Genomic DNA, 26,073 nt, shown 5'->3' with positions numbered 1-26,073 from the left:
CCCTTGAGGTGAAGCATCTACTGTCCCCTGAAGGTACATTTGTCTCCACTGACTAGAGAAACCTACCTCACAATAAAAGAAGAGAAAAATAAACACAGATTTGTGGTTTGACTTAACAAGGTGAGGATGCTACTAATTCCAGCTAAGATCTAAATTTAGCAGCAGATATGATAGTAATGGGTAAGTGTAGAGTTACAGATGTACAGGCAAAAGACCAGGGCCAAACCGCAGCATAGCATGCCCTGTAAGCATGAGCTGTGACATTCAGAGTTCAAATTTATGTGGGCTAATTTGTACCTTCTCTCCAGGTTGCTCTCAGTTAACGTTGTTTCTAACATTGTGACCATATAGAGTGAATATTGTTTGAAATACGCTGCTGAAAAACAGTGCATTTTCCTCAGTCACTAGTATCAGTCTGTGTGTTGGATTTGTGATGGAAACCACGTAGATAATAAAAAGACGTTTTGTTTATTGCTGAGCAGTACTAACACAGAGTCAAGGACTTTTCCACTCCTCTCCCCACCTGACCACTGAGGATGCTGGGGGTTCCCAAAATGTGAGAGGAGGCAAAGCCAGGACAGCTGACTCCAACTGACCCATGGGATACCCAAACCACCTAGAATTATGCTCAGCATAAAAAACTGGGGGAGGGCCTGGAATATGGGGAACCACTGCTCAGGGACTGACTGGACATGAGTTGGTTGGTAGTGAGCAACTGTTTCCATTTACATGGTCTTGTCTTTCTCAGGTTTCATTTTTCTCTGCTATTTTTATTTCACTTTAATTTGTTATAATTGCTATTACTATGATATTTATTATTACTATTATTGTAGTTATTATTATTATTATCAGTAGTATATTTTTTATTTGTTAGACTTCTTTATTTCAACCCATGAGGTTTTTTCACTTTTACCATTCTGATTCTTTTTCCCCATCCAGCTGTTGGGGTGAGTAAGGGCTGTGTGGAGCTTGGTGGCCAGCTGGGGTTAAATCACAACACCAAACATGCAGAAAGATGCAAGCATGAATCCTTCCCATCCCAGATATTCCATCCTTGCTTCTTTCTTTGAATTTTCTTCTATTTTCCTTTGTTCTAGCTCATGAACACAAAGAGCTTCTTCCTCTTTGGTAAATTGCATTGGGTTTCCATGGGAAGGTTTTGGTAGCATGGTGGCTACAGGGGTGGCTTCTGTTAGAAGCTTCCAGAAGCTTCCCCCCATGCCTGATAGAACTAACCCTGGCTGGCTCCAAGCCAAGAAAACACCAAGTCTATCAGCAACAGCAGTTGCACATCTGGGATAATATAGTTAAAGACCCCTGTGCAACAGCAGCTGAGAGAGAAGTGAAAATGTCTGAGAGAAACAGGCCTGTGGACTCCAAGTTCAGTGCAGAATGAGGAAGCACTCCAGACACTGGAGCAGAGATTCTCCTGCAGCCTGTGGTGCAGCCCATGGTGGGGCAGCTGTGCCCCTGCAGCCCACGGAATTCCATGGGGGAGCAGAGACCCACCTGCAGCCCATGGAGGTCTGTGGGGGAGCAGAGATCCACCTGCAGCCCATGGAGTTCCATGGGGAAGCAGAGATCCACCTGCAGCCCATGGAGGTCCATGGGGGAGCAGAGACCCACCTGCAGCCCACCTGTAGGAGGACCCTACACCAGAGCAGGTGGATGCCCAAAGGAGGCTGTGACTCTGTGGGAAGCCCATTGTGGGGTAGGATTTTGGTAGCATCTGTGGCTCCAAGGAGAAAGAAGCCTGTGCTGCAGCAGTTTGCTGACAGGATTTGTGAGCTTGTGGGGATCCATGCTGGAGCAGCTGCTCCTGAACCTCCATTTGAGGGATGCATCCCAGAGTAGGGAATGAGGATTCCTTCTCCTCCTGAGGAGGAAAGAGCAGCAGAGGCATTGTGTGAGGAAGGTAGAGAAAATAGTTTATTCCAGAAAAAAGGGAGGGATGGGGGAAGTTCTTTTGAGATTTAGTTTTATTTCCCATTGTCCTACTTTGATTTCATTGGTTATAAATGAAACTAATTTCCCTGACTCAAGTCTGTTTTGCACATGATGGTCACTGGTGAGTGATCTCCCCCTACCCTAATCTAAACCTACCAGGCTTTTGTTGTATTTCCTCTCCTCTGCCCGGCTGAGGAGTGACAGAAAGGCTTTGGTGGATAGCTGGCACCCAGCCAGGGTCAACACACCACGGAAGTGCACACAGAAAACACTGACTAAATTGACCACAAGCTTGACAGTGGATTCTGTTCTGTTCTGTTTATCATGCAAAAGTCCTCAGAATAAAACCAGACATGTTTCATATATACTTAATTTCAGGAGCATTTTTGCCGCACTTATCTATGTCTTTATGCCACCATCTTTTGTCCTTGGTTATGGATTGAAGCTGAATTTAGAGATGGAGGTAGAGGTCCTAAACACAGTAAATTCCAGCAATTTTGGGAAAGGGGGGCTTCTGTAAAAGAAACAGGGCTTGAATTCATCCTTCACTGTTTATCAGAGAATCCACATCTGAGATCACACTGAAATTTATCTGTACTGAACACATACTTCACTAATTACATTGGTCACAGAACAACTTACATATAAGCTGCTGCTGAGTAACCTGCAAGGTTTTTAGAGAGAAATAAAATCTCTTATTAGGCTAGCTGATACAGTTGTAAAAACTGAACATGTCTCAGGCACATAAGTAATCTTTTTGTGTAGACATTCTAATCTTTTGTGTAGACATTCTTATAGCAGATGGAGAAGGGGGTGTATGTTGATTTAGCTTTGGCTGTTTTGACTGCTGTGGTTTAAATAAACTGGCCTCAAAATTACTTAATGTGGTATTAGCTTGGATACAGAGAAGGCTTGAGTGAGAGAAGGTTACAGCTTCATGTAGCTACAGCCACTTCCATTTAAATCCCCTAAGACCACCTTCAATCATAGCAGCACTGTTAAAGAACTTTAAAAGATCCTGTAATTCAATCTGGTTCCTCAGAGTCATTCTATTATGGCATCAAATTATGATTTCTAGAGGTTCATACCAAACAAATCTGGAGAAGAGCCAGAGAAGGCTCTGGGGACACCTAATTTTGGCCTTTCAGTACTTAAATGGAGATTATAAAAAAAGACGGAGAGTGACTTCTTACATGGGCAGTTAGTGATAGGACAAAGGGGAACAATTTTAAACCTAAAGAGGGGAAATTTGTAGCAGATGAAGAAGATTTTACTCAGAGGGTGGTGAGGCACTGGGAAAGGCTGTCCAGAGAAGCTGTGGATGCTCCATTCCTCTAAGTATTCAAGGTACAGTTTGAATGGGGTCCTGACCAACCTGGTCTAGTGGATGGCTTGGAAAAATAGGATCATTAATTGTATTAGCTCTGTCTGTATGACACACTGCAGTGCCATGTAGGGAGCTAAGAGCTGGCCAGGAATCAGCAAAAGGCTCTTTCCAGTTCCATAGGCAGCAGACTTATAGCCAGCACTAACACCTAACAAAACTAAATTTCAGTACACAATCTCCCTCAGACTTTGTAAGAGTGCACTTGAGCAAAACCAGCTCAAAAATGAATCAGAAATGTAGCAAATATGAGCTTTGTCTATTCCCCAAATTACAGTCTTTTTATGGAGATTTACATCCAAGAATGCTAGTAGTGCTGGAAAAGTTTTTTGTTGAATCAAATCCACTTGAAAGTCTGCATACTTTATTAACCTCATATACTTTGTTTATCCTCAAAACCCCTCAATCACATTTATCTTGAGAGGATTTTTATGTTTTGAAGATCATTGTCTATGTAGATATCTCATTGTGCATTGTGCATAGAAATGGTCAGGACAAGTCTCTTTCATGTTCAGAGTTAGCTATTAGTGAAAGAATCGTGTCTTCAGAGCACTTCAACACCATTCGGTGTCTGTAATATATGTGATCTCAAAAGGGTCTCAAAAGCAGCAGAAATATGCAGGAGGCCACATTTGTGCCTAGCATAGGACATTGAGGGAAAGACATGATGTCTTTTAGAAATGTCTCTTATACATTTTCTTAGCAAGAAATGTGATTCAGAGTTTCCAGCCTCCTACCTCCTATTTATTTTATAAATTTTAATCCCATGGATGGCAATAGTTCATATCTTAATTCTATTTTTTTATCAAAATTAGAGCACATATCTATTTTCTACAAAAATAGATCTACTGTTAATTCACACTGCATTGGACTTACAAGACTGAAGGAAAGACTGGAAATGCGCCTCTGCTAAAAAGTGTGTATGCAATATGAACAGGTTGCAAAGAACAAGAAAGAAAATAAAGCAGTTGTAATGATACACTTTAAAAAGAAATTCAGTAATTATTAGCATAAAACCAAAATATAGCAACTGTTTTTTTCCTGAAAAATAACAGCAATGGGACATTTACTAAATCTAAAGAGGTAGAAAATTTAAGGTTGATAAATGGAGTGTCTATTTTTTGGTATAAACATGTAATTAAGTGTTGAATTCCCTGCAATGGAAAGTTTATTAGCAAGGATTTCAGGACTTTCTGATTTGATCATGAGTCTGATCAACATTTTGTATGATTTATTAAATTTTGGAGTTTTTTTCCAGTCTCCAGATTGATGACTAATCTGCAGAGAAATTGAAAGTAAATAATTTTAGAGAATTTCTGCATCTCTCAAGTAAGACTTCTCTGGAGTATTTGTACTTGATCATTTGTGTTGGGATGCTGTACTATGTGACTACATTTCATCAGGCCTCCGTATAAATACAAAGTAAAAAGATTCACACAACAAGAAAAGAAATCAAAGTATGGGAGGAATCATACTTGTCTGCTAGAGAGCAAACCCTTGAAGACACAGGAATTCTCCTTTTAGTGGAGAGATTAGGTTTAAACATTCAGCAAAGCTGAAATACTTGACAGCAACCCTGAAAAAATTAATTGCTTTGTACAAAAGACCTTTTGAGCTCTACTAAAAAAAAATGTTTTCAATAGGTCAAAGACCTTTTCTCTGTCTTCAGTATATTTGAAGCTACCCTTGAGATTTTTATGATTTTTCTGGTTTTATCGGAAGATTTTTTTTGAGAATTATAACTATATCTCTAAACTCAAATGGAAGACTTCATGGATGTCTTATGATCCAGATACAAAACTTTAGCACTCATGTCTGAAAACTGGCATTCCTGCTGACTCAAAATGACACAGACTGTGACGGTGGTCACAAGGGTTTTCAGGATGAGAGAGAGACAAGAATGTTGATTCAATAATCAGAAGGCTTGATTTATTATTTTATTATATATATACTACATTATAACTGTACTAAAATGAATAGAAGGAAGAGTTCTCAGAAGGCCAGCTAAGCTAAGAATAGAGAAGAATGAATAACAAAGGTCTGTGTCCCAGCAGAGAGTGAGACCCAGCTCTGCCGTGAGTGGTCAGTAAATCCAAACATCCACAGGAGACCAATCATGGATCCACCTGTTGCATTGCACAGCAGCAGATAACCATTGTTTACATTTGTTGCTGAGGCCACAGCTTCTCAGAAGGGAGAAAAATCCCAAGAAAGGATTTTTCACAAAAGATATCTGTGACAACAGACACCACCAGTCTTTTTGCACAAAGCCTTGTACAGTTAGGATCTATCTTGCAAAGGTTCAAAGATCTCAAAGGCTGGGGACTTTATTCTAAATCAGTAAGAAAAAATATCATTATCTTACTGGTATTATACACAAAGATATTTCTCACAGTGGGTCACAAATACAATCAGTACTGTAACTACAGGGAAGAGGCATTTTTCAATTAGGGATCGGTTTATATTTGGAAACAAAGGACTTCATGTCCTTTCCTACATTTTTAATTTCTTTAGTCATAATTGTCCATGATAATTAAATGTGAAAAATCCCTTTTCACTTGTGTTGAACTCTTAGAACCAATGAATTGTATGGTTTAATAATTCCACAAGCCAATGACATATGGAGAAAACTTGGTATTTTATCTGTGTCCTCCATTCTGTATTTCCTATCACATCCTTAATTTTTCTATCTTGATAATGGGAGAAATTCTGGACCTATCCCAGCATTTTTAATAAGACAATGCAAGTAAATGACTGTACTTTTTGACTTCTTTCTTCTCTATACATAAAAAGGAAGATAAAAAAATAGGATAGGACAATTTGAATTTTATAACTTACTGATTCAGCAAGGAATAAAAAATTACTTGTTGTTTTCATTTAAATCATTTAAGTTAGAGAAGACTGTTGTGCCCTGGAATAATATATTCAGCAAAAGTATCTTTTTTCTTTTTTTCAACATTGAATATTACTAGGATTATCAATGATTTTGTCACAATACATTTTTTAATATATTGGTATATATTCAGAAGGGCTTTAGAAATGTCATCTATTAATTTCTGTGGCTACCAAAAAGCAATTAATGGATAAAGATTTTTCTTCATTGTCAACTCCCTTGCAATGATTTCACATTCAGTCAATATTGATAGAAGTATATTATAATAATAGTGGTGTGGCTAATTAAGGAATAACATTTTAAAATATTTTTTCTTTAGAGATTTGCTCTTATGGATGATTATTCTTATTTAACTACATTTTACATTGCAAGATAGAATTTGAGATTTAATGACAGCAAGTGGTGCCAGGTTAGAGCTTTTCCATATGATTGACCTAGACTGGAGCACAAACCACAATCACGCACGTCGGCCTTCCTAAGATTTATCAGTATTATGCAGCTGTTGCTTTTCCTGGAGAAAGTGCCAGCAAAGCATAATGAGGTTACAGTGAACTCCAAAAAGCAAAAACTTTCAAAGCAAAATCACAGAGCACTACTGCTGAAACCTCAGTCAATCTTATTGCTTATTTACAAAATATTACCCTAAATGTTTTGCCTTAGGATTTTACTTTGAAAACTTGTCCCCTCTGGGGAGTCTCCACAACACTGCCTGTTTGTTTCTCTCCAGAATCCACACCATACTGATAAGTTTTAAGATAGCCAAAATATGGGACTGTAGATGGGGTTTTCACCCTAGGCACAGCAGTAAAGATGGCCTTGACAGGCAACAGTTATGCCAACTTAGGTCCATTTCCTCCTTTCTTAGGTAAGTAAGATACTTGTGAGTTATTGCTTCTCCACTGAATGTATTGTTCAACAGGTCTGTACTTAACAAAAAAAACCAAAACAAACAAACAAATAAGCAAACAAACAAACCAGTTTTACTGAGGTTAGATCCCAATTTCTGAAAGAACTGCCTTCTCAACAGCTAGTTTGTATGATGTGTGAATGAGGAGCACACCAGCCTGTTCACCCCTGGCTTCATGTTGCTGTAACTTTTGCAAATGTCTTGGCTGTACATCTTTCACCTTTCACCTCAGATACTGATCTTATGAACTTTTATGCGCCTCAGAGCTAGGACCCATGGAAATCTAAAATCAGCAAAAATTCCCATTCAGCATAATTTATATCTGCATCTTTTCTGAAGCAGCAGCAAATTCAGTGTTCCGTTTTATATAGTCATTTCTGATTTGTTTGAGATAAAAATAAATTTATTGATTCTAGAAGGTGCCAAACTGGAAATAATTCTAGAACAATACAGAAGTTTTAAACTGTTTATTTATTTAACTGTTTTATGATTTGAACACTTTTAATTATGTGTGTGTACTGCTGTTCACACATAGTTTTTGAATTTGTGAGGTGGATGGCTGGAGTAAGGTTGAGATGTACTCCTGGACAGATTTAGTCTTATTCCAACTCTAGTGGTAACTTCATTCTGTTTGCAGCAGTATAAACAGAAGTGTGTTCTGTTATCTTTCTTATTGTTCATTGTAAGGACTTAAGATATTTAATAAATGAAGACTATGGTAAAATCTCCTCCCTCTTCTTAGATGATATTTACTGTATTTTTTTTTCCCAGAAAGTAAGTATACTTCACAGCAAGGAGCATTTATCATCTGTGATGTTGTAAATCAGTGAATTAACTATATCTTTCATGCAATTAAGCCTCCATCAAGAAATAGTTTTGCTTTTCTAGTCTGTCCATCATCATATACTTAATTTGACTTTCACTGGCTTTTAAAGATGTCATTTTGCACAGCAAGACAACAAGACCATTCCCTGTAGCTGCAATTTTACAGGTAGCTTTATTTTTTTTTACACTTAAACATTAGAATAGTGGTTTCTGATGCTTTATTTTTTTTCTTTTACTATAAAATTTGCTTAATATCTTTTTCTGTAGAGAAGGGGTTGCAGAAAGCACATTTGGGAAAAGGTAACTGAGAAAATTTATCATGCAATTTACTCTTGTAACAGCACCTAATGTTTGCTTGTTTGTATGCCTGCCCAGTAAGCTCTTAGTTTTAGTTTTTATACTTGGCAATATTGATGATCCACCACTTTGTCATGAAATACAGATCAGTCTCTCCCATCTATGTTGGGTTCTAGTAGAAAAATCATTTTGATACCATTTCATTTCCACCATCAAAATTCATTGGAACACCAACAGGAATTGAAATATGACAATTCTTCTGTTTACTTCCAAATAAGAAACCCATTAGTGATCATTAGCTGTAATTAAAAAAAATTCTTAGGTTAATTAATATTCCCATGATACCAAGGTCACAGCAAAATATTATGACTTCTTTGTTAAATTCATATCCCTTGAAAATGCAACTTTTTTCAAAAATAAAACATTTCACACTGATATTATATAGATACAATTCCTTATTATAATTCTTTTCATGTACTATTAGTGAAACAGACAGTCAAATAGAATTCCCATTAATAAGAAACAAGACACAATTCTGATTTTATTTAAATTCAACACAATTTAAAGCTATGTTTCAAGAATAATGCAGTGCAGTAAAGCACAAAAAAGGAAATAACTTCTGATCTACATTTGCAATATATCATTCTATTTTACTGACTCTTTTGGCTTTTCTTAGAAGGAAAGGTCTTATGATTTAACAGCTGTTTGGAGACCTGAACAAAATAAATTGAAAATTGATGCTGCAATTCATTTCTTACAGGGCAAAGTAAAGTCTCTGTTCCCTCTGAAGATGTAGTTTTGCTATCATATTTGCATTTTTTGGGTTTGAGTTTTTTCAGTAATTTATATTCAGTGACAGAAATAATCTGTTGTTATGATTTGATTTTTATTTTAAATGTCATGATGTTAATTTCTTTTTCCAATTCTCATACTTGTTTCCATGTTGATTTTGTCATAGCTACCATCCTGAAGCTTGAAGTCAAATATTCAGTTAGCTTCTGGTCTGCACCTATAAAGTCTTAATCTCAAATCCACTGGCACTGCTTACTAGCTCAGCTTCTCTTGTTTGATTTATGTTGCTAAATAACCTTTTACTGCTTGTTTTCATTTCCTTTTCAAGGTCTAACTCAGCTTGACTGCTGGAAATTCTCACTTTATTCCTTCACTTTCTGGCCTCCCAAGATGTAGTTTTCTTGGCAGGTTAACTCTTTTTTATCATTTTTCCAAGAATTTCTCTCTAAATCAAAATGTGATGGGAATAGAAATAATTCCATGCACACGTGGATCCCTTCAGCTAAACTTTCATCATCAAATAAACCATGATTTTGAGATAATTTGTGCGCTAGGTTAACAGAGACAACAGTCTCTCCTTCCAATATATTTAGCTAACTTCACCAACAAAGTTCATACCTTCTTAGTGAGGTCCTATTAAGAGCAATTAATTGGCACATTGTGCAACTTCTTGTAGAATTAGTTGTATTTATCCTTCAACTGAAACTGAATCAGTTTGCGATTCCATGGGATAAAGATATTTACCTAATTACTTCACCCATTCTCATTTAAAATAGAATCCACTCTCCTTTCATTAAAAACCTTTGGTGCAGAAAGACCTGAAAACTCAGGCCAAAAACCTGGGCCAAATTTTGTCTGTTAATAATTGGACTCTGAATACCTTATTTTCCATTAGTTATATTTAAAAAGTAGAATTATTAAGACAGTCTGATTTTCCCTACAATAAAATTCTGGTTTTCATAGCTTATAATTTTTTTGTTCATACTGGAATGTGGACTTGAATTTTCCACACCAGGTGTCTGCCTCAGGCTAATCTTCCTTTTTATTGCAGCGCTAGCAACAAATCCAGATGAAAGAGTTGGGCAGATTCCTATGGAGTGAAGTCTGGCCCATTTTGATTACAAAAATCTCCCAAGAGCAAAGGGACTGTGTCACTGGTGTTCCTTTGTAGAAAACAGGAGGTCAAGATATTGAGAAATTTGTAAAAGGACATGAAATTACCAAGCCCTCTTCTCTGTAGCCACTAAGTGCACATTTTACAAACAGAAAAATATGAGGAATCTTTTATAGTGAATTTCCCAGCATATTCAAGAGCTAAATTAAGGTGTAGAAATGTGCTATTGTAGACTTCAAGTTTTCCAGCTTCTTGGGGGTCAACCTGAATGTCAATAAGGTGCTGCATGTCAGATTTTGTGATTATGCTGATACCCTAGTATCAGCAGTACAAAATGCTACTAGAACACAGTAACATTCTTGAGCTTTATGTATATAGTTGTAAAAGGTAATTCATTCTACTCCTGGCTTTTTTTTGAGAGATTGCTACTTGCTAACGGATAGTTAACTGCTTCAATAATTTTAAATTTGGAATGAGACAAAGGAAGAAGAGACTACAAGTCAGCCTTAGAGTAAAACCAAACATTACATGTGTGCTTGTTAAGTAAAAACTTCCAGTCCAGTTTGCTATTTGAGGCCATGATCCCTTCAGTAAAGTAATCTCTTGGTATATAATTCATGATTTGTGTAAAAGGGGGCTGAACTGAATTTGCACCAAATGTTTCTAATTTCCTGTTTTATTTTCTATTTGATTTGCACCCTGAAGAACAGTATTAACGAAAGATTTTATTTTGTGTTTTTACTACTCCTGTTAGTCTAATTTTTTAAATTCAGTTCTGTTTTCTTTAAAAGCTGGAGAAGTAAATCCTTTTAGCTATTACTAATTGGATCCGGGTTTAGACTGCAAGGTTTAGGCATGAATGAACAGCGCTTTACATATGTCTACTACATGCAGGGTTACTGACCTGAAGGCACTCTTAAATTTACACAGGTCACTGAAGTCACTAATTTGTAGGGTGCAGTCTTGCTTGTGAAGGCTGGTAAAATAAATAGATTCTGCCTGTTACAAAAGTAAGATTTGACTCACTATTCCCTGCAGCATTCCTTGTAAACTCACACAAATGGTGAAAATGTAAATCTCATATACACTCGCATAAAATGTTCCTTACCAGTCAGAAGTACTCAATTTTTTCAGGCCTGTTTGTATGTTGTGTGTGGCATTGGATCAGCATCATTTTGTATGGCACCTCTGCACACCTCTGTGAGGAGCAATCTGTGCCCTGGTAAAGAGAAAGGAAAGGAATATTTTTAGATGGGTTATGCATTTTATAGGGTTTCAGGTGAAATTAATCTGTTCACCAAGAATTCATCTGGTTTTAAATTATTCTGTTTTTTCACGAGTGCATTCCAGGACCTGTAGAGCAAAGTCCACATAATCCTAAATTGGAGGGTTTCTGTCTGACTTAAGCTCTGATTGACTTCAGTTTAAAGATTAATTACAGAGATGATAGATGTGATTCATGCAGTTGATATTGATCTAGGACAAAAACTTTCTGAAAGGTTACATTTACCTATTTGAGATGTTTTTCCTTTACCTGTGGCAAATGCCACTAGTGACCAGTGGCATTTGGAGGCAACAGCAGCTCAATCCATATTTGGAAAAATATAAGAGTAATGTTTATTTCTATGCTGATTTTCTAGAAATCCATAGACCACCCTGAACTAAAGCATTTTGGATCACATAAATCTGATGAAAACTTGAAATATATTAAACCATGCACAAATGTTTTAAAAACATGTTTTTAAAATATTATTAGGTGTTACTCCATTGGAAGGTATTTCACCATTAACTTTATATATACTGGCTTTGGCTGATCTTGGTTGTACTTTTTTTTATGGCTTTCAACATTTTAATTTCCTGGTTTATTGCCATTCATTAGGATTTTTGTTTTATTTTGCTAAATTTAAGTTTTTAACTTTTCCCTAAAATTTTTTGTAGTTATAAGTGAACTGCAGGCCTGTTCCATGCATATAATAGGAAATTCTTGATGAACTCAAGACAAAGGATACACTTTAATCAGGCTCCAGACACTGTTTGCTGTCTGTACAATTGAGTGATTAAATTGCAGTCTTGTCAGGAATGCAATGTCACTTCTACATCTATGTCACTTCATAAATCCTAAAACAAAGCATTCCCAAGTGTGTAGGTAAGCAATTTTTATCTATATATATTAACAGATTATTTTCTGAAAAGTAGACAAAGTTTTTTAAATGGTATTAGTAACCTCCAGTTGCAGAGGTCAATAGTTGGCCAACAGGCTACACTGTTTGTCTGAAAAAATCACAAATAAGTACTGAAAAGGTGAGAAATGTAGACTCTAGGCAGCATCATATGGTTAAAGAAATCCAAGGAATATGGAGGTAAAGTGTCATCTAGCAATCATTCTGTCTCAGAGCAAGGAAATCAACTTTTTTAGTAATTGTTCTTGATATGCACATCTTTAAAATTGCTCCTGTGATGTTGGTTTCAGCACCTTCAAATATAGCTTCATCCATTACATAACTGCTATAATAGATTTTTTTATACTTGAAGTTTCAATTTTCCTTGCTTCTAAGGAAAGCAATCATTTCTTGTCCCAGATTCACTATATGTGAATAAGACTCATTATTTACCACTTTAACATTAAATTTTGTCCTCAGTTCTCTTTTTTATGCATCCTTTTTTTTTCAATCATTATTCATAAACTTCAGAATGTTTTTTGACCTTTTTTTTTGTCTTTGTCTGGAGTTCTCTTCTGTGTCCCATAACGCTCAATCCATCTTGTATTGACTTCACCAATACCAGATGTGAACGCCCTTTCAATATGCCCTAACAGTGACAGTCAAGCCTCACAGGTGACCATATGTATCATTAATGTCCATAGAAGTATGATTTCCCCCTTTCTGATACATTATTCCATCTTTCTGAAATCTCTCTGCCCAACGAATTTTTCATCCTTTCCTTGTCCATTTGATTTCTCCTTTCCATGTTTAGTACTGTGTGTATTTCTATATTCAGATCTTTGAGGCATCTCTATTTTTTCAAATCAGCTTGAATTCTAACACTGTCTTTTGAAATGAAATCCTTCACAAGTTGTTGTCATTAATGAACTTTCTACATACACCTACACTATTAGTTAAAATATTGAATAATATCAGGTCAGTCTTGTGAAGGGCACTATGTAATATATTCTGTCCATTCTCCAACAAGCCATTATCAAGATTTCTGGGCAAGATTCTACAGCAGCATGTAAGTCTGACATCTATTACTTTCTTAGATCTTGTTATCCTGTCAAAGAAATTGAATTACGTTGACATGAGTTATTCTTGACAAATTCATGTTGGTGCATTTTGTCTTTAGGTGAATACAAATTGATTGTTTAATAATTTGGTTCAGTTATCTTTCCATCAAAGAAAAGCTGACTCTTCTGTAGTTCCCTGTGTCCTTTTTAACTTCCCGTGCTTGTTCTCTGACTTTCTAGAACTTGTTCACCTTCCACAGACCTCTCTCATTTCTCCTGCATCCATAAAGAAAGATTTTGACTAACTCTATACGTACTTTGGGGTGATTCTTGTCAAGACATAACGACTTGAATATATTCAACTTATTTAATTGATTGTTACATTTTCAGGCTGGTATTGCTATATCCTCATTAATAATCACTAAGTTAAGCATCTGGACACAGCTTTTTTATGAAGACTGAACCAAAGAAAATTCTAAACATTTCTTTCTTCCTTTAAAAATCCATTAGCTGCTTAGTTTTCTCATTATATTTGTTTCTATTTGTCACTTTTGTCCAATGTTTTATACAACTTTCCTCCATGTATTTTATAATTGTAATATATATTCCATGTTATATTTTATTTCTTTTTTCCCATATACTTCTGCTACTCATTAGTCTTTAGTTTTAGTGAAGTTTTTCATAATATTTTTACTTCAGTAAGATCTTCATTCTTTTTGATTCTTAGATGATTCATACCTCATTGTCTCATTATTAAAACCACTAATGCAAGCATATAAGACACTCCTTATATTTTCTTATGTAGTACAAAAGTTTTTAAGAAATAAAAATGAACTAAAGAAAAATATTGCTAATTATAAACCGTGTTTTCCCTGCTTCAGCAGATGGCCTTAAGCATTAAGGTCTTTCCTGCATGCTTTTCATTTGACTTCTTAACTGTTCAGTTACTGACTGGTAAGTGTCCCTAAAATCAACCTTACCTTTTTAGAAAATATTTAAAAGCATAATTTTGTCTTCGGTGAGAAAGTTCTGGATCTACTCATACAATGAAACTAAAGGAAGCAACTTTGGAATTAGATATTTAATTGCCAATTACTTTCAATTGCTTTATATTGCTCAAGCTTTGTGGTACTGTCTGCAAATAGATTTACTGGTTGTTAGATACAGATTTATTATTTACTACTAGCAATCTTTAGAATTCAATGTTCTATGTTTCACTTACATGCAACATTCTCCTTACATTGCTTAGGCATGTTTGGTTTATCCTGACCCTGATGAATTTGGTGTACAAATTGATTAAATGATTATGCACTATTCAAAATATTCCTAGTGAGAAAGTATTACTGAGGCTCTGTAAAGTCTGGAAAGAATATAGATATGTATAAAAAAATGAGCAAATCATCCGTGTGCACCTATGGGCATGTTTCCTAAAGGCTAAGGACTATTCTTCAGATGTAATCAAACAATAAGGTCTTCTATTTTAAATATGTAAATGATCTCTTCATTCTTGTGTTCTTTACAAGATCATTGGTGAAGTTGGAGGTACAGCAGATATAAATTTTTTGGAAGTATTAGAATGTTTCAGTCTTTTCTCCTACCTTTCTCTAGCGTTTTTGGGAATTAAATTGTCAAGTCCATATGTCACCTAGGGGAGACTAATGTGCCAGCATTTCTCTACACCCTACAGTTTGCTTTTAGCAAAAACATTAATACTACCAGTTTGTCTCAGTTTGTTACTTATCTGCATTTCTGTCATCAAACTGTCATGAGCAGCGGTACTATTTTATTTAAAACATAATGTTTTGTTTTTTTCCACAAAGGAGCAGCATTTGTCTTTCTTCAAAGCAAAATTTAAACGAGTTTCTTTGCTCCTGAATGTATCAATCCATTTCCCCTTGCTTCCTTTCACATTAAACAACCCAGATAAAATCTGAAAAAACAGACTCTTACACATTGCCTTACTAATAGCTGCTAGTCCCAGTTTTCCTCAGCTGCCCTTCTAATACTCCCTTGCCCCTGACAGGATTACTGTTAAAGACTATAAACAAAATATATAATACAAATACATATATGTAGTTGACTAAGTGTATCAATAAAAAGCCAAACAGAGCCTCTGTTTTAAAGTCTGCATTTTTTTTCTTTTTGGTTAAAAGATTTTCCATGTCCCTTTCACATGGAACAGCCTGTGATACTAACTTCTGGCACTGATGAGGCACTTGGTGGTTCATTGTTAGAAAAGGAATCTGGCACCAATATCCTGGCTAATATCTCAGTCTGGTAACCTTGTGATTCCTGTTCTGAGTGTCCATAACATGATCCTTCTTTGATCAGAGTAATTTTTGTCTATGACTTGTGTTTATAAGTCATGCCCTGTACTTGCTCAGCAAAGGCATAGAAAATGCAAATGTATTTCTGAGTAGCATATTTGGTTCAGGGACCTGAGTTGTAGCATTGTATGGGGTGCCAGGCAGGCAGTGCACTGGGAATCACAGACCACCCAAAGTGCTGCTGAAGAGATGCTTTCTTCCTGGACTAATTGGTCTGACTCTTTACAAATGGAGAAGGGCTGGTGGAAACTGTGCCAGTCAGAGGCTGTCTTGGGCATATCTACCATAAATGCCAGAGTTATCAATTCTTCCTGTGGTAAGGAAGAGGTCAACAAAATGTCTACCTCACCTGGAGGACATACTTTGACCTATTTAGGATGTTGGTTCAGAGTCCTCACAAAAGTGTTCTTAATAACAAAGGGGTCCAGGAAAGCTGCACAAAACTGAGGAAGGAAATCTAAAGGCACAAGAGCAAGATACCCTTATGCACCAAAAGATGAGCTGTTGGGGATGAAGACCTTCCTGGCTGAGCTGAGAGCTGTTGCTGGAACTCAGGTGAGAAAGGAACTTAAGTTGTCTAGAAGAAGGGGCAGGCAAGAATACAAGGATGTTGTTAGGCCATGTAGAGAGAAAATTAGGGAAGCAAAACAGCTGCAACTGAACCTGCTGTGGAAGAAAATAAAAAGTGTTTATCTAAAGAAGTTAACAAGAAAAGCACAGCCCAGGAAAATGTCCACCCTTTTTTGTGTGTGGGAGAGAACACTGTGGCCAAGGATGAAGAAAAGGCTGAGGTACTTAATGACATCTTGCCTCAGTCTTTACCAGAAAGGCTGATTATCCTCAGGGCAGTCAGCCCCCTGAGCTGGTAGACTGGGATGGGGAGCAGCTGTACCACCTGCAGTACAGGAGGAAGCAGTTAGTGACCTTCTGAGTCACTGAGACACACAGGAGTCTATTGGGCCAGATGGGATTCATCCAAGGCTATGGAGGGAGCTGGCAGAGAAGCTTGCTAAGCCACTTTCCACCATTTATTATCAGTCCTGGTTAATTAGGGAGATTCCAGAACAATGGAGTTAAACCAGTGTGACACCCATCAACAGAAAGGGTCAGCAAAAGGATCCAGGGAGCATCAGGGTGACCTTGAAGGTCATGGAGCAGATCATCTTGAGTGCCTTTATGCAACATGGACAGGACAATCAGAGGATCAAGCCCAGGAAAGGTTTAGGAAGGGCAGGTCCTACTTCACCAGCATGATCTCCATTCAGTACAGATGACCTGCCAGTGGATAAGGAAAAGGCTGTGGGTGTTTTCTATCTGGACTTCAGTAAAGCTTTTGTTACTGTCTCCCACAGCATTCTCCTGGGGAAGCTGGCAGCCCATGGCTTGCACAGGTGCTCTCTTTGCTAGATTAAAGCTGGCTGGCTGGCCAGGCCCAGAGAGTGCTGGTGAATGGTGTCACAGCAGCTGGGGGCTGCTCACTCGTGGGGATCCCCAAGGCTCAGCATTGGGCCAGTCCTGTTTAATATCTATCAATGATCTGGATGAGAGGATCAAGTACACTTTCAGTCAGTCTGCTGACAACATCAAGTTGGGTGAGAATGTTGATTTGCTGGAAGGAAGGAAGGCTCTGCACAGGAATCTTGCATACGTAGACATGATCGCAGTATTGGGTATTCAGTTTTTCAGTTTTTTGTAAAATTTGCTTATTTTGGGTGGGAAATACTGCAGATATTTAGCAGATATTTAAATTTTAAATATTTGAATGTTATTTTTTTTCCTAAACGATGCTGCAACAGATTAACTTCGGTTTTATATTCAGACTTTCCCTCTGCTAGTATTCATATTTAATTAAACATACTAGTATTAAACTTATGCTTTCAAACTTCAGCAAATATATAAATATATATATGTGTGTGTGTGTGTGTGTGTATATATATGTTTTATATATGTTTTTCCAGTCTCTGTTAAGGCTGAGTTCCCAGTTTCTGTATCATGGCCATTATACGTAGCATGCTCTACCACAACCCTCCATCACTGACAAATAACAGCACTCTTTCTTCCACTCAAGAAAGAGTCTGGGGATCACTGCACGCAATAGAATTTCAGCCCCTCACTCAGCTGTTGATTGACCTGCTGTTAAAGCGCAAAAATACATCCCAAATGAGGCAGTGGAACCCACAGGTCCTCCTTGCATGGGTTACCCTGTCCTGAAGAACTACTGTTCCTCTGAGTTGACTGTGCAGTGCCAGTAGATAGTAAGTTTTCCATCCAGGAACCATTGTCTCCAGCTTCTGGATGTGTCTGGGTTTCCCGGCAGGGTGTCTAAAATCATAATTTCCTTCCCACTGTTCCTCCCCATCTCCTCCCATTCTTTGGTTTTAACAAAGCCCAATGCTTCAGTGTGAAGCAGGTGTGTTACACATGGGCTGTTGAACATCTGGCTTATCCTCTGTGGGGGCCAGAGAAGTGTGAAAATCCTAGAATAGGCAACACTCCAGGAAAGAATATGAATTGCTAGCTCTATAAGCAAATTATTTCTGGTCTCAATTGAAATCCAGACTTACAGTTCTCTCATTCTTTCTTGGCCTCAAAAACTCAATCAGAGTTTTGATCTGCCTAAGTTTAAAGGCAGAGTGTGCATAATATGATTTATTTTATATTTGTTCTAGAAAAATACTCATTTATACATGTTTTCACACCTTGAAACAATTATTATCCCAAGAGTGGCGGGGTTATATAGAAAATGAGCAAGAGGGAGTAAGTCATTTTAGGTCTCAAATACTGCTATGCATTCCTGACTTCCTTTGAAATTGTGGTGTGTGTGCATTTGAATGGGTAGTCTACTCTTAATGTGTGACTTTCATCGCACATATACATGAAACACCAGTAATTGCTGCTTTCCTTCCTGATACTTTGCACGGCTTTCATCAAATTTTATTTTTAGAGACTTCTATATGAATCATATCTTCACATTTTCATCCTGCTAGTCCATTGCCGACTTATTTCAGATCAGATATAAAACCAGAGGAATATGTTTTCGAATCAAATAATATTGCAGCTCACATCAGTGAAAGGTTCATCTGGAGAACTTATCCTAAATGTCAGGATGATAGAAATCGAATGGTGTAAATGTTATGGCATTTAAAATAGGGTTTGCCCAACTCTCATGAACAAGTGGTGGGGTTTTGATATTATCAAACTGTAGCTTCAGCTTTAATTTGATCTTTAATCAAGAACCTCTAGCTTTAAAGTAATGCCCACTTAAACTATTTTTCTAATTATATATGGGTCATGTTGAAGATGTGGCCAGAAATTAAAAAATGAGATTGTGTTCAAAACAGAACTTTGATTTCACTCCATGCCATTTCTGAAGTTGTTAATAGATAAAGTGCATAAAATGCAATTCACAGTGTAAAAGTCAGCTTCTGTGGTGAAAGCCTTACTGGGTTTCTATCTCAGAATTAAGAATCTCTGCTTAAGATTTTTTTGCTCAGACAGAAAGTAAGACTTAGTAAATTATGTTAAATCCTCACATTTAAAGAGAGACAGAGATATGTGGTAAAAAGAGAGCATTTTTTCTTTCTGGAAAATGCAGGATTCTTGTGAAGTCTACTAAATTTATAAATACATATTTCTTCAGAATTATGACAAAATATTTTTTCAAAATAATGACAGCACTAAAAAATTAATCACGTTTCTATGTATAGATATGTTCTTTAATATTTTCTTGGGTTTACTTTGCCAGAGGCATAGTAAGAAAAATGTATTGTAAGTAGAATTTTTTTTATGCAAGTATAATCCTAGAATTCCTAATTTTTAAATAGGGCTTTTAGTGGAGCTGCAGAGATAGCAAGCTATTATTAACTTTTCTTTCTATTTATGGACCTTTAGTAGTTGGAGCAGACTGTAAAACACTTTTTCCAACTTGTAACAAATCCAGTGTGGATGTGTAAAACTGAGTTTGCTGATTTATGGTCTAGGGGCAAGGGCTAGCAAGAATAGCAAAGATTACACCATAGAGTAAGAGAACTATTACTGCAACAAAGTTTGGTGAGGGTTTTATACTGATGCATAAGTCTTGGCACAGGAAAATGTTTGGATCTCAAAACCAGTGGCCCAAATTCATCCTTGAATCAGTAAACTTGATGTGATGAATATATTAACAACAAAGTGTCTGTCATTGGAGGCAGGATACATGTTCTGGAGTATGTACTGAAGCCTTCACTGGGTGTTCAGTTTTTCACCAGAGTGGTTTTTCCACTCTTGGAATGGGAACTTTTACTATTGCAGTACCCATCCCATTTCTGCTGGCCAGCAGCATCTTGCAGCCCCTTGTCTCCCTCCTAGCCACCAGAATTTCCCAAAATCTCTGCTTCTGATGGACACAGACGTTCTTTGACTCAAATTTGTTGTCTTCCCTCCTGCTCTGATGACCCTGCAGCCTTTTCTTGGCACCACCATTATTCTACTGAGCCTTTCTAAAATTGTGGGGCTGAGAAAGGAGCCACCCAGCCCCCTGGTAACTGTGGTGGCACAAACAGCTGTGGGCCTGCTGTCTGGGGAGATCCATCCTCAACAGCTGAATTCTTTGCAGTCAAACCATTTTGAAAAGGTGAATTTGGGGGCAAATATGGCACAGTGAGATAGTGTCAGAGCAAAACCAACAGCAAACTACATTATTATCACAATAACCTGCAGTGATACAGAGATGTAAAAGGTTTACCATAGGAAAAATATATAGACTTTTCAGTAGGAACAAATAAGAGAGTGCTCAAGAATGACTGTTTCAGTTGCTTGGATTTCTTTTGATCCTTTTTAGGATCCTGGAGACCCCTTGAAGATGTCTTTCATTCCTTTGAGAGGAAAGGAAAGCATTATTACCAGAAACAGTATGTTTGATCAGTTTTAGAGCAGTAACTACAAAAAGTGAAAAAACCCCATGCTACTATTCAGAAATGGAAAACCAGAAGTCTGGAGAATTATGTTTTTAAACCTAAAAGGTCTTTCATGGCTTTTAAAGTGAAAAAAAATGATATTGTGCAGGTCTTAAGTTGGGTTTCCTTGTGATGTATTACAGTTTGACTAATTTTTCTTTCAGATTCTCATTTCTTTCGCACTGAAGAGTTTGGGATTTTTTATTTATAGCTATGGTTAACAGTGCAAAAATCAATTTGTATTAAGTTGTTGCATGATGAGATCTTCAGTGAAAATCTCTGGAATTTAAATTTACATATAAATAGATACATACATATATAACCAAAAAAAAAAAAAAAAAAAGAGAAAGCTTTTGAAATAAAAACAAAAATAATCATTTTTTAAAAATCATTCAAATGGTACTTTGCAGAAAGTTATTTCTGCTGAGCTCAAGTTCTTTTCCTTTAGGATAAAATAATGCTTTCTATATGTTTTCATTAAGCAGAACAAGTAGAAGGAAACAAAATTCATGTGAAAACAAAATATATTATCTGTAGAATGATGCTAATTTTAAAAGCAATCTATTTTTAAATGATTGTACCTTTGTACAAAACCTATTCTGTTTTGCTACATTATTATCAAAATTTTTACATTTCAGTGTTCAGGGCGCTTGCAGCATTGTGCTCCAAACCAATCAATTGTGCTGTGCGTAGGTACTGTTAAAACTAACGGAAACTAGCTTAATTTTACCAGCATGAAACATCTGTAAATGGGATTATTTTATATTAATAAGCTATTATACTCGTTCAAAAAAAAAAAAAAAAAAAGAAAATTACTGCTTAAATAGATTTGTAAACTTGCTTACTACCTTTTTATTTGAAGTCTTGTTCTAAAGCCTGTGGATTTGGTCATTTTCTCTTAAAAAAATATAAAGTAATAGATTTTGAGAGCAGCTATGTACAACTCTGAGCTCATACTAATTCTATTTCACCCCAAATTTTTGAGTCAGAAAAATTAATTTTGCAACATTTAAACCTGAGACAATATTGTTTTGCCATTTGAGTGCAAGATATTGAAGCCTGATAACGGAGTGCAAAAACACCTCATGAGAGTGTTCTTAAAAAAACCCCCAAACATCCAAAAAGACAAAACTAGGGTACATAAGTTTGAATAGGTTGAATGTTTCTTCTAATTCAGTCTTCATACAATGAAAATTTTTTTAACCCCCAATCTTCTATATTTTTAAGTGGCTGTGCTAAGATCTCAAAACTTTTGATCTCAGATGGAATGAAACATAAGAAAAATAACAGAAGACATTAAAGTATATTTAGGATATGTGAAATTCACATGTATTATACAGGAACTGGAATAAAAAAATATTAGTGGAGTCAGTAAGTCAGATGCTTGAAATTTAAAAGATGACAGATTCATAGCCACACAAACATGCCAAATTTATACCCCTTTGCCAATACACCAAGAAAAAGAAAATATTTCTATGTATTATAGATATTCATCTCACAGGTTTGGAAGCTCTGGGACATCCACAGGATAAAGTCATAAATATTGGTGATATTGCTGCTGCTGTATCAATGTCTTGGCAGCATCCTTACCCTTGAATGACTTGTATTGGGTTTTTGTGGGAGGGTTTTGGTAGCAGAGGGAGGCTACAGGGGCAGCTTCTCTGAGAGGCTGCCAGAAGCTCCCCCCATGTCCCACAGAACCAACTCCAGCCGGGTCCAGCTGCTGCTGAGCAAGGACAAACCCAAGAGGGTAAATTTACATGAGGAAGAAGTTCTAGATAACACACAGAGAAGACAGAATTGAAAAGAAGCACCAAAACACAGTGTGGTCCCTGCACTGGGTGAAGTCACACACTGACCCATGATGGCTTGTGATGCTCATCTGTCACCCACCAAGAATCTGTCTGGCCACCTAGTGCCAGAAGAAGCAAAGGGAGGGGAGGTGATGAGGCTCTGGGACTACTGACTACCCAATCAATGTAGGTTGAAAGTCTTCTTTGGCAGAAAGCATGAATTTAAATTTTCTTCTGCTGGAGGGTCAGCACAGGATTAATTTGGGGTTTTAATAGAACTATCTTCTATTAAAGAAGATAGTTCAGAAATTTCTGAGGTTGTTTAAAAAATAAATTAATTACATATGTTTGATGGAGAGGGTTTAGTTGTCTGGGAATGGAGATGTAGACTAGAAAAATAAGGTGTGATTTTAACTATATTATGGAAAAAAGGCAACATCAAGACAGCTAATAATGAAGGACAGGAAGAAGAACAAAATCATGGAGGAAGGGTCACAGAGAGAAATTAAGCATGAGAATGGGTTGAATACCACAATGACTGGTTTAACAGTCAGGATGCCTGTACTTATCAGGTTTTTTTTCCACTTACATCTCTGTCAAAATGCAAGTGAACAAGGTGTTTTCCTATTTTACTTGCTCTATGAAATGTTATAGTTGAAATGGCAGAGAGATCTCTGAGGCTGGAATATCAGACACATCTCTGATTTTACACCAACCTTGACATTTCCTAATTAGTTCTAACCTGGAAAAATCTACCCTTCTTGCTGAGGATCTGTACACAGCAATGTAGAAAAGAGTCACCAAAAGCTATCCTTGCCAACAGAATTCAGCTGAATTTTGGCATACCAACATTGTGGAGTTGAATTCATAACCCCAGCTAGATGTTTGCAGTCCCTGAGCAATATATAGGATAGTAAGGTGCCAAGGAAAGGAATTTACGAGAGTCAGCATTGAATAGGACTGAGCATCTAAACAAGCAAGTGATGAATACTAAAGTGTTTCTGAAACCCAGTTTTCTCCTGAGTTTTATGCTCTTCATTGTGCCTGTGAGGATGAAATTCACAGCCTAAAATCTTCATATAATTTAAGATGCTGAGTTGTCCTACTGGGTAACTAATATACTTTAAAATATAACGGTGGTAGTAGTACTGTCCAATGGTTGCAAACCATTTATAATAGTCTTTTGGTTTGAATACTCACATATGAAATGTATCTTGCAGAGGGAGATTAAACCCTCACTTCCAAGAAAAATATCCTAGCTATTAGACAGAGGTAAGACTTATAGCAGTCCTTGGGCTTGAGCCCAGAATCTATGGCTCCCGTGTCCAATGTCTCTTCAGTGGGCTTCTAAGAGATCACTTCCAGTATTAATTGGGAAAAAAAATCATAATTTTTTTATGTTCTTTTGTGCAGAGTCTAGCATGGCTAGGAATGGTGGAGCATTGTCCTCACATCTTATGTTTGATGCTTAGTCATGTTCCTGGATACTTGAAATACTGGTTTTGGACTCCTTCTTCTGTCCCTCATCCTTTCCAATTGCCTATGTACCTTAAAGATTCTCTAGACAGTTTGAAGGGAATTTTGTCAAACTGCTTTTGCTTTAAACTTCTATTAATATATCCCGTGAGTGAAGGGCCATGTAAAGATTCAGAGTAATTACTTCCTCCTCCTGCCAAAATAAAAAACTCATATGAGGTGATGTCCTTGAGGTCTTTACTCACTAGGAAGGCATTGCTTTCAAATGTCACATAGCATCTGAAATCTGGCACCATTATTACTAAGAAACCATGTATATTTAAGAATAGGGATGCCCTAAAAAGTATGTGTTCACTGAGATTTTCTTAAAATCCTCTGTTCCCTACAAGAACCTGATAAGATCTATTAAATATACAGCTCTAGGATGAAACGACCAAGGGGGATCTCATATATAAAATTCCAGATATCCCAGAACTGATGGAGTTCCCACAATTGGTCATTTAGCAAAAAAAATAAACCATGGAGTTTTTAAAGTTTTTTCTCATAAAATTTTACAATGGCTTGTGTTCTAAGAGATTTTAAAGATGATCAAGTTCCAACCCCATTATCATAAGCAGGGGCACTTTCCACTAAATCAGGCTGTTCAGAGCCCCATCCAACCTGTTCTTGAACACTTCCAGCGATGGAGTATCCCCAGCTTCCCTGGGCAACACCTCAACATCCTCTGAGTTACAAAGCTTTTTCTAATCCAAATCTCTCCTCTTCAACTTTAAAACTATTCCCCCCTTATTCTATCACCTGCCCATGTAAACAGTCACTCCCCGTCTTTCTTCCTTTAATTACTGAAGGATGCAATGAAGTTTCCCTGGAGCTTTCTCTTCTCCAAGCTGAACAGTCCCAGCTCTCTCAACAGCCTTCTTAGGAAAGATGTTGCAGCCCTTGGATGATCTTTGTGGCCTCCTCTGGACCTGCTCCAACAGCTCCATGACTTTCCTATGCTGGGGACTCCAGACGTGAATACAGCACTCCAGGTGGTGCCTCTTGAGAGCAGAGTGGAGAAGGATAATCTCCCTCAACCTGCTGGTCACACTTATTTTGATGTGGCCCAGGATGCTGCTGGGCTTCTGGGCTGTGAGCAGACATTGCCTGTTCATCTCAAGTTTTTTTTCCACCATCATCTCCAAGTCCTTTTCTGCAGAATTGGTCTCAATATGCTTCTCCCAGTCTGTGCTCATATCTGGGATTGCTCTGATCCATCTGCATTACCTTGCACTTGAATTTGTTGAACATCATGCTGTTCTTCCAAACTTGCTTCTGAGCTTCATCCAGGTTCCCTGGATGGCATCTCATCCTTCAGGTGTTTGATTTGCCCTGATCAGCTTGATGTCATCTGCAAACTTGCTGAACTTAATGCCACTGCCTGTGCCATTGATGAAGATTTTGAAGAGCACTGGTCCCACAACAGAGCCCCAAGGGAACACCACTTGTACCAGCCTCCACCTGAAAACAGAGCCATTGATCACAATTCTCTGGCTGTTTCCTTCCAGCCAATTTCTGATCTACCAAATGGTCCACCCTTCAAATATATATCTCCACAATATAGAGATAAGGATGTCGTGAGGGACCAGGCTGAAGACCTCACAGAGGTCTAGGTAGATGACATCAGTCAGTCATCTCATCAGGTCACAGCTCCATTTATTCCTGATATGTTGTAGTTGCTTAAAATAGAAGATTAACTTCCTTTTTCAGCCCTGTTGAAGAGTAAAGAGAGTTAAATACAAAGGCATCTAACTCTGAGGAGCTTAACATATCTGGTATCACCTATTTTAGAACCCAAGTATTAAGGAAGCATTCCTGGTATGCGTGCATCCTGGAATATTGCATTATAGCTCAATGATTTGTTTCCTGACTCTCAGATATAAGTGTAACTGCTTGACCTTCCAGAAAGGCACAGGACATTTCAAAGTCCCTTAACAAAGTAAACTGGGAAAAGCTGTACTGTAACAATGTATTCTAATATAATGGTTCACCTTTGGTCTCTACAGGGTGTCTGTGGCACCAGTTCAGCATAACATTTAAATGTATGCAAATCACAAGCACAATTTGCTACTTGGAGGCATCCCTGGAAGCCTTTCCAAAGCACCTTTAGATCAGGGCAGTCTAA

Source organism: Zonotrichia albicollis, chromosome 3, assembly GCF_047830755.1.
Source record: "Zonotrichia albicollis isolate bZonAlb1 chromosome 3, bZonAlb1.hap1, whole genome shotgun sequence".
Taxonomy (NCBI): domain Eukaryota; kingdom Metazoa; phylum Chordata; class Aves; order Passeriformes; family Passerellidae; genus Zonotrichia; species Zonotrichia albicollis.
The sequence above is the reverse complement of the archived record's forward strand: the minus strand, read 5'-3'. Positions refer to the sequence as shown.